This window comes from Cervus elaphus, chromosome 25, assembly GCF_910594005.1.
Source record: "Cervus elaphus chromosome 25, mCerEla1.1, whole genome shotgun sequence".
Lineage (NCBI taxonomy): Eukaryota > Metazoa > Chordata > Mammalia > Artiodactyla > Cervidae > Cervus > Cervus elaphus.
This window is the reverse complement of record NC_057839.1, coordinates 70,715,731-70,723,873: the sequence shown is the minus strand read 5'-3', so window position 1 is coordinate 70,723,873 and position 8,143 is coordinate 70,715,731.

The following is an 8,143-nucleotide window of genomic DNA, read 5'->3' as shown; positions in this document are numbered from 1 at the left end:
CTCACGTTTACCTCTGCCCTCTGAGGCTTCCCGTGGGAGACATGGTCCTCGCAGGCCGGCCCCGGGGCCCCCGAGCTTCCTCACAGGAGGGGTGCCCACAGCAGCCCCCCTCTCCCTTCTCTGGGTGGTTCAGGACATAAAATCCGTTCCCCTGGTGTCCACATGGAGTTCCCTGGGGTGGTTCCAGGCACGGGATGGGGGCTGGCACACTCATTTTTCCCTTTAAGTTGATCAAGAATAGGTTGTCTCCAGGACTCAGGCCCACCAGCTCGGCACGGCTGGAACCCAGCACGGCACCCACACCCAGACATGCATACAGCGATGCCCTCCACGTGGAAGCTAGGGTCCCTCCGGAGGTAAGGACCACCCTGCGGCCCGGGGGCTGGCGGGGGCAGACCCAGGGACATGCGAGCCCGCTGGGACAGGCTGAGGGGCTACACTCATTCGTCCTGTCTCCCCGCCGCCCCCCGCCGTGAGGCCAAGGGAGCCCCCTCCTCCATTCTGGGGATCCTGCGTTGGGGTCTCTGAGGGGCCAGGAGGGCTGCGCCCCAGACCATTTCCTCGCCCCGCTTGGTGAGTGGGGGCTCGGGGGGACCGGACCTCCGCTGGGTTCCTGTCTCCACCTTCCAGGATGGTCCTCCTCCCTCACCCTGAGGGTGAGTGGGCTCCCTGAGTGCCTCCCACCATCAGCTGGTCCCCTGGCGGGCTCAGCCCTGGGGGTGAGCAGTCCTCACACCACGGCCTGGGCCCCCACGTGGCCATGGCTGTCGTGGACCCCATGCCGCTGCCGGCTTCAAGTCTGACCTACGGCCCGGCTGGAAAGTGTGATTCAGCTCTGGACAGCTTCCACCAGGCCCAAGGCCCAGATGGACAGAGGTCCTGTCCCCAAGACGCAGGAGTCGCAGGAGAGGACAACGCCCAGAGTGACTGCTGGTTGGCCGACACGTGCCTGCTTGTGGCCTGAAGGGTTGGCATGGTGCCTGGCCTGGGCTGAGCATCGGGGTAGTCCTTGGCGAGTGGGGTGTATTGGGGGCTCCAGATGGGGAGCTGGGGAACGGGCAGGGCCTCCTGCTGGCCTGGGGGAGGAGCAGGGCTGTCCACGGAGGTCTGCCCCGAGGCAGGCGCTGCCCAGACCTCGCCCACCCACCCGGGTCAGCCCCCAAACACCCTTGTTGGGCACATTCTGGTCAAGTGAGAGGCGAGTGACTGGGAACCTCCTTCTCAAAGGGCAACTGGAGGAAAGTGGGCTTTCGCAGTGATGGCGGTGTCTGGCTGTGGGGGGCAGCCTCCATGAGACCCCGAGACGCTCCCTGAGGCCCCGAGATGCGGGGCTGGCTTCTCCTGGAAGAGGAGGCCAGAGGGAGGGCTGACACCCTCGGCGGGCTGCGAGGGCAACCTGACCGGCTGTGGGCTGCGGGTGACTCAGGTCGTGTGTGACTGCGGTGCAGGCTGGCCTGAGGGAAGCAGGCTGCCTTCTTCCAGGCCTCGGGAGGGTGCTCGGGGCGTCTGATTGCACACTGTGGACGGACCTTCCCACTGCCCGAGAGTCCGCAGCTCTGACTCCTCGGCCCTGGGGGCCACTGGCCAGTCTGCCCGGGATTTAATCAGAGCCTGCAGAGGCCCCTCTTCCTCCATGTCGGGTCTCCTGTGAAGCTGTCCCAGAGGGCCTCCTGGCAGGGGAAGGAGTTGGGGTGGAGGGTGTGTGCAGCTGTGAGGAGAAGCACTTTCTCTGCACCTGTGAGATGTCTTGAGATGAGGCAAGGGGCAGCCCCGTCTTCCTCTGCAGGACATGCTGGTGGCCACCCTCAGCGAGCTGCTCTGGGGCTGTGGGGTGGGCTCGCCCCCCCGGGAAAGCGTGGGGGCTGCCCCCCCTCTGCGTGCACACCCAGCCCTGCAGAGCTTGCCCTCGGGTCCGCAGGGCAGCTGTATCAGGTCCCTGGTCCTGTGTGTGTGTGTGTGTGGTACCCCGGCCCCCGGGGCATGAGGCCACAGGCCACCAGCCCTCCTGCTCGGAGCCCGTAAATCGCTCCTGCAGGGCCCCTGCCCAGACTCAGCACCAGCGTGTAGCTAAACGGTACTATTAGTGCAGAGGAAATAAACGGCCATTTCCCTCTGCAGATTACACGTAATTGTGCTTGGGCTGTGTCAACCTCAGGTTTAATTGGTGTGCGGGCTGCGCGGCGTGAAGTACGGGATGTGTAATTTATTTATGCAATAAAATGTGCCGTAACTGAGAGGGGGAAAATAAAGGGAAAAATAATATGTTTCACACCATAATTATACAGCAAAGTTCAAATTAGAAATACTGCTTGGGCCATGCGCTTCCTGTGGGCCAGGGAAGGGAAGGCAGTTCAGATTCTTAGAGGACAGGGTTCTGAGCCGAGTGCCGTGGACAGACGGGGTGGGCCTTGAAACAGAACCTTCTGGCAAGGTGGATGACCTGCACTGGGGTGAGGGGAGGCTCAGGAGAGATGAAAAGCTGGGAGTGTGGGGTCACGTTTACTTCCTTCTGACGACTCTCATGAAAACAGTTCCTGAGACAGAAAGACTTCTTCAGAAAGGAAGGAAAAAAAAAAGACAAATCACCCCACTCTGGCTCCCTGTTTATCTAAAGCTGTATCGTTAAGCTGGAATTCTCATGATAAGATGCAAGCGAAGAGCAGGGCTGCGAGGTCCGGCTCCGTGAGACATCTCCCAGGCAGAGTTGCTGCCCCCGTCCATAACTTGCCATCTGCAGGGCGCCTGGAAGGACCCACGTCCCCATCCCCCAGCCCGGGGCTCTGAGGACTCCGGAGGCAGGAATGAGGGGACCCTGGGGGCTCCTACCAGGGCCCTGGGGGGGCCGTCCTGAGGGGCTAACTCACATGGTCCTCGCAGGCTTGCACCCAGACCAGGGCCCCCCTGCACGGCTGGGCAGCCACCTCCTCGGAGTGGTGCTGCTGCCGTGTGTGTGTGAGGGGCTCAGGACGACAGTGCCCAGGGCCTTGGGATGGACAGGACCCAAGGCCCCGTCCCGCCCGAAAGGAATGTTCTAGACCCCTCAGAAGATGGCTGGGGGAGACTTCAGTCCCTGACCCAGGGCTAGCTGACTCTCTGAGAGTGAGCCCCGCCCGGGCTGGTCCCGAGCAGCGCACCCCGCTTTCCGTGGGGCCACAGCGCCTGCTCAGGACGGTTGTGCCCTCGACATCCCCCTGGCCCTGCTCCCGGGGAGACGATGCCGTGGCGTTGCGGGCTCTGTAGGTGTGTCCGCCCTGAGCACCCACCGCGGTCCGGAGGGGTCCAACCGCCCTGCAGCGCTGGGCCCAGCGGTCCACCGAGCTCATCCTCATGGGCAGGACACGTGGGACCTGAGACCTTGCAGTCAGAATTTATAGCGGTGCACAGACGCCTCCCGAGGCTTGCTGTCCCCGTGAAGGTCAGCAGACGCCTGCACATCTGGGGTTGGGTGGGAGGGAAGGGTGAGCCGAGGCTAGGGTGAGGCTTTTGGCTTATCTGCTGGGAGTGAAGTGAAGTGAGAGTCACTTAGTCGTGTCTGACTCTTTGAGACCCCATGGACTGTACCTGGAATTCTCCAGGCCAGAATACTGGAGTGGGTAGCCTTTCCTTCCTCCAGGGGACCTTCCCGACTCAGGGATCGAACCCAGGTCTCCTGCATTGCAGGCGGATTCTGCAGCAGCTGAGCCACAGGGAAGCCCGAGAACAGCAAAGTGGGGAGCCCGTCTGCTGGAAGGAGCAGCACTGGCCCCTCAGGAGAGAGGAGCCCCTGTGTGTCCCTGGGTTTCCAGCAGGTGCATGGAGAGCCTCCCCCGCCCGGAGCTGGTGCGGGGGTCCTGGAGTCACCAGCCCACCCCAGTGCCTGTGGAGGGGGCGGGGGCTGCGGGGGGCCGGGCGGTGTCTGCAGGTGGTGATACTCACTCTTCCTACACCTGGGGAGCCCGGCGCGGGAGGTGGGTGGGCGCCTCCTGGGTGCCCTCGAAAGTCGCCTGTGTCCCTCTGCGGGCACCTCCCTGGCAGGGGCTCCCAGGCCAGTGCGGACACCCTCACAGGAGGCTGGATGTTTGCTTGGGGAGGGCTCCTTCCCTCCTTCCACCGCCGCGGGGGTGGGGGTTCTGGGTGCATCAGTCCACAGGGTCGCACAGGCTGCCGGCTGGAAGGCCGCGGGTGGGCACCGACAGGCACCTGCTGGCGCTTCCCTTCCGCCCAGTTTCTCCTCCTGCCCCCTCCCTGCCCCACCCGGCCTGTCTGTGAGGCTCCTACCCAAGGACAGGCTCTGCGAGCCGCCTCAGCCTTCAGGGACCCAGACGGGACATCTGCCCCCAGAGCAGCCCCAGGAGGCAGAGAGGGCGGCTCAGAGCTGGAGCGCCACGGGGTGGGGGGCGCACTGCTGGGAGGGCGGGGTCCCTCAGTGTGCAGGGGGGAGTGGGCGGGGTCTCTGTGTGCAGGGGGAGTGGGCGGGGTCTCTGTGTGCAGGGGGAGTGGGCGGGGTCTCTGCGTGCAGGGGGAGTGGGCGGGGTCTCTGCGTGCAGGGGGAGTGGGCGGGGTCCCTCAGTGTGCAGGGGGGAGTGGGCGGGGTCTCTGTGTGCAGGGGGGAGTGGGCGGGGTCTCTGTGTGCAGGGGGAGTGGGCGGAGTCCCTCTATGTAGGGGGGGAGTGGGTGGGTGCAAGGAGTGGAGGTGTAGTGGGGAGTCCCTGTCTATCAGGGTGTCATGGATGGGAGTCCTCAGAGCGGCAACATCCCCAAGGAGCGGAGGCAGGAAGGAGGTGCAGGGTGCCCGAGAAGGAGGCGGCCCGGGGATCCCGGGGTGGTGGACGGAGGCCTTGGCTGGCTGCAGGGACCCTGGGCAAGGCAGTCCGGGTCAGGTCAGCCAACGCCCCTGAAGACATGCTGCAGTCAGAGCCTCCTGGAGACCGAGAGGCAACCCAAGCGACCAAGTGTGACTTGACCTTTCCCTGGCGTGGGACACGCGGCGGGGGGAGCTGCAGGAGCCCTCCCGCAGCGGCGCCCTGGGTCCACGGCCCCCCCAAGGGCAGGAAGATGGCCACCATGGACCCTGCCTGGCGCCCCACCCGAGGCATCATGTCTTCAGGTAGCCTGTCCTGGCCGAAGCCCTGAAACCACACTGGCTGCTCAAGAAAGTAAGTCAGAAGCACCACCGCCGGATTCCAACACCGCTCGGACCATCAGGGCCACTTCGGTGTCCTGAAGAGCCCACGGGGCTGGCCCCACTGCACGCCCAGGCGGCCAGGCTGCTGGGCCTTGGCAGGGGCCGCGGTGAAGGTCAGGGTCAGGCAGACGCTGTGGGATTCCCACGGGAGGAGATGCAGTCACTTGGGGCTCCTCCTGACCCTGGACGGTGGGAGAGGGGCCTGCCACGGGGGAGAGGGTAGCTGGGTCTGCCTGCAACCGGGCACGAGGAGCCCAGAGGATGCACTGTGTCTTGTTCCCGCCCCCCTCCCCTGGGGAGAGCAGAGAGGGCTGCACGCCCGACGGGTGGGCAAGTCCTAGGAGACCGGCCACCCCCGCTGCCTTTCCAGGGTCAATTTTCCTGATCGCCAGGGAGAATTGCAAAGATGCGCATAAAAAAACAGCTAGTAAACTCTGCGCAGATTCTGCTCCAAGGGAGGGCATCACACATCATTTTTCTTGTTTTGGACGCCCCGTGTCCTCCCGGCTCTCAGCAGAGGCGTCTGCAGTGACCTCCCGAGACAGGAGGAATGGCCGCTGCCCAGGGCTGGACGTTATTGCTGGACGTGGGTCACTGCTGAGCCTGCCCCTCGGCCAGGAATGGGAAGGGACGAGGGCGGGGCCGGGGTACATGGGCGGGGCCGGGGCGTTTAGGGGGTAGTGCTTCCAACACAGAAGCCTATCAGGGAGGTCGTGTGGGCAGGGTCACTAGGCAGTCTGACCACTGCAGGGGGCTTCGGGCCGTCTGTCCTTGGCAGAGCTGGTGAGCTGTCAGTGGGGTGGGGGGGGCAGCGAGTGAGGGGCAGTCGCTGTGCTCAGGAGAGCCCACTGCCCCCCTACCCCCGCACTGCCCAGTCCAGCGTCCCCCACTGCCCCCCGTGTGTCCTGGGTTCCCAGGAGTCAGTGTCAATTCTGACCCTCTGTCCTGGTGGCTCAGATGGTAAAGACCCCTCCTGCAAAGCAGGAGATGCAGGTTCAATCCCTGGGTCGGGAAGACCCCCTGGAGAAGGGAACACCCACTCCAGTATTCTGGCCTGGAGAATCCCACGGACAGAGGAGCCTGGTGGCCTCCAGTCCATGGGGTCGAAAACTGATGGACTAACATTTTCACTTTTTTATCGTTTCACTTTTCACCGACCAACTGCCTAGAAGTCCCCAGGAGGCCTGGATGTGTCCTCCCTGGAATGGCCCCTGCAAGGTCCCTTTGGGGAAGGCTGGGGGTAGATTTGCAGTAGAAATTTCTGGTACTGTCCCTTTTATTATAAAAGTTAAGGAAAATTTGAGTTGGTGGGTGTTTGAGTTCTAGGAACGCCAAGATTCACTGATATCATCAAGGATCTCTGTGGGCCAGACGGGTTTGTGGGCAGGCCTGCTACCCACCCGGGTCCCACATCAGCCCTGTTCCTTGTGGTCAAGAGCGGCCCCTGATCCCGGCCCCTCTGGGACCCAACCCCGTGGGGTGGGGCCCGGCTGAGGCGGCCTGCCTCTGGTCACTGGTGGCCTGCAGGGAGCAGCCTGGCGGGATCTGGGAGAATGGGGCTCACTCCGTCCGTGGCTCTTGACACATCGCGGAAGGATGTTCTCTGGCCAGAGGGTGAACTGCACAGTAAATCCACTCCTGGGGTGTTTCTGGCTCTCTTGGCACTGGGGTTCTTTCCTGCCAGTGCTCTGACCTCATTTCACACCAGCCTCTACCCCGTCCATATTTCCATTGGCTGGTCACAACCTGGACTGGCTCTCGGTCTCTTGAACCGATGCCAGGCGTCCAGGACACAACATCAGGCAGCTGCCCCTGGAAATGTGCCCTGAACCTCCACTGTGCGCCTGCCAGCCTGGCCTGGCGCCCTCGGGGCCTGTCGGGCATGTTCCCCAGTGACAGCTCTCCCTGGGTGCGCGGCTGTCCCCACTGGCTCAAGCGTGCGCCTGATCCTGGGCACCCCCAGGATTTGAGGCGGGTTCCGGGTTTCCCATTCACGGCAGGTGATAAGGGACACAGGTTCTTTTGGGAAGGAGGGGGTCCACAAGGGAGGGAGGAGAAATGCCTGGGGTGTTGGGGGACCCAGCCCTGTCCTGCCGTCTTCTGCCCTCCCGGCCCCTCCCAATGCCATGCCTTTCATGTCAGAAGCTGCGCAGGGCTGAGTCCAGCTGCGCCTGGAGCTCGCTGCCCTGCGGCGGGCCCAGCCCTTGTCTCCGGTTTCCAGGAATTGTGACCTTTCTGCTACTGGTGATAAGGGCTTCTTCTGGGCCAGTGCAGACACTCCGGGCCCTTAGGAGCTCCGGGCGGGGAATGCGGGGCCTGGGGGTCCCCAGCGTCCAGTCCCCGTGCTCCAGCGAGCACACAGCCCGCGGGCCATCAGAGCCGCCCCTGCGCAGGCACCAGGCTGCCGATGACCGCGGCCGATAGCCAGCAATTACTTTGTTACCTTGAGCGAAAACCAACCGCCACCGCTCCGTTTCCCACGGCAGGAGGGTACCCTTCATCAGATCAGGAATCTGCCTGGACTTCTGTCCCCAGAGGAGGAGGCCCTGGACGGTTATTAGGTGGAGAGCACGCTTCCACGAAGGCGGGAGCTGCTGGGTGTCCCCCCCATCAGCCTGGACGCTGCAGACCTCCCCTCCGTGGCCCAGCCCTGACTTGTAGGCTGTCCCACCCTCCTGTCTCTCCCCGCTGCCACCCGCCACCACCGCCTGCTGGAAACCCAGGCTTCCTTTCTGCTTTCCCACCCTCCCGGGAGCATGTTCACCTGGACCCTTCAGGGGCCGGTGGGTGTGAATGGCCGTGCCCCGTGCAGGCTGGGTGGGCAGGGGCTTGGGCTCCCCCAGCGTGAGGCTGCTCTCTGCTTCCTCCTGCTTCCCCGGGGTCGTGCACACAGAAGACCCTCCAGGTGTAACACAGCCCGGCCCGTCAGTTTGGACAAAGCCTTGTTCTGACAAGGACCTGTCTGTTCTAAGACCCCAA